At 40.6% G+C, this 1,121-nt stretch overlaps 1 non-coding gene across 1 annotated transcript; it reads right to left on the minus strand.

The window, feature by feature from the left end:
* Positions 1-783: 783 nt before the first annotated feature.
* On the minus strand, positions 784-891 carry LOC130959468 (small nucleolar RNA R71). The gene has a single exon (XR_009078546.1). It is a non-coding gene; the product is annotated as a small nucleolar RNA R71 (small nucleolar RNA).
* Positions 892-1,121: the final 230 nt, after the last annotated feature.

The raw sequence follows: 1,121 nt of genomic DNA on the forward strand, positions 1-1,121 counted from the left end.
GTTTTTCAAAATGTTTTCAAACTTTTTAACTTAATTTTCGAAAATTCTCTTCCCTCCTTCTCACATCCTTATATTTATGGAGTATCACTCCTTCTTAATGCACAATTCAAATTCCATCTAATTAAAGTTCGAATTCTTCTCCTTCTTCTTTCTTCTATTTTTCTTTTCCTCTGACACCTCAAGGAATCTCTATACTGTGACATAGAGGATTCCACATTTTCTTGTTCCCTTCTCTCTCATATGAGCAGGAACAAAGACAAAGGCATTCTTGTTGAAGCTGACCCTGAACCTGAAAGGACCTTGAAGCGAAAGCTAAGAGAAGCTAAGGCACAACTCTCTGTTGAGGACCTGACCGAATTCTTTAAAGAAGAAGAAGACATGGCAGCCGAAAACAACAACAATGCCAACAATGCAAGGAAGGTGCTGGGTGACTTTACTGCACCTACTCCCGATTTCTATGGGAGAAGCATCTCTATCCCTGCCATTGGAGCAAACAACTTTGAGCTTAAGCCTCAATTAGTTTCTCTAACGCAACAGAATTGCAAGTTCCATGGACTTCCACTGGAAGATCCTCATCAGTTTTTAGCTGAGTTCTTGCAAATCTGTGACACAGTCAAGACTAATGGGGTTGACCCTGAGGTCTACAGACTGATGCTATTCCCTTTTGCTGTAAGAGACAGAGCTAGAATATGGTTGGACTCTCAACCTAAAGAAAGCCTGGACTCATGGGAAAAGCTAGTCAATGCCTTCTTGGCAAAGTTCTTTCCACCTCAAAAATTGAGTAAGCTTAGAGTGGAAGTCCAAACCTTCAGACAGAAGGATGGAGAATCCCTCTATGAAGCTTGGGAAAGATACAAACAATTAATCAGAAAATGTCCTTCTGACATGCTTTCTGAATGGAGCATCATAGGTATTTTCTATGATGGTCTCTCTGAACTATCCAAGATGTCTTTGGATAGCTCTGCTGGAGGATCTCTTCATCTGAAGAAGACGCCTGCAGAAGCTCAAGAGCTAATTTAAATGGTTGCAAATAACCAATTCATGTACACTTCTGAAAGGAATCCTGTGAACAATGGGACTAGTCAGAAGAAAGGAGTTCTTGAGATTGACACTCTGAATGC

The sequence above is a fragment of the Arachis stenosperma genome, chromosome 10 (genome assembly GCF_014773155.1).
Source record: "Arachis stenosperma cultivar V10309 chromosome 10, arast.V10309.gnm1.PFL2, whole genome shotgun sequence".
Classification (NCBI taxonomy): Eukaryota; Viridiplantae; Streptophyta; class Magnoliopsida; order Fabales; family Fabaceae; genus Arachis; species Arachis stenosperma.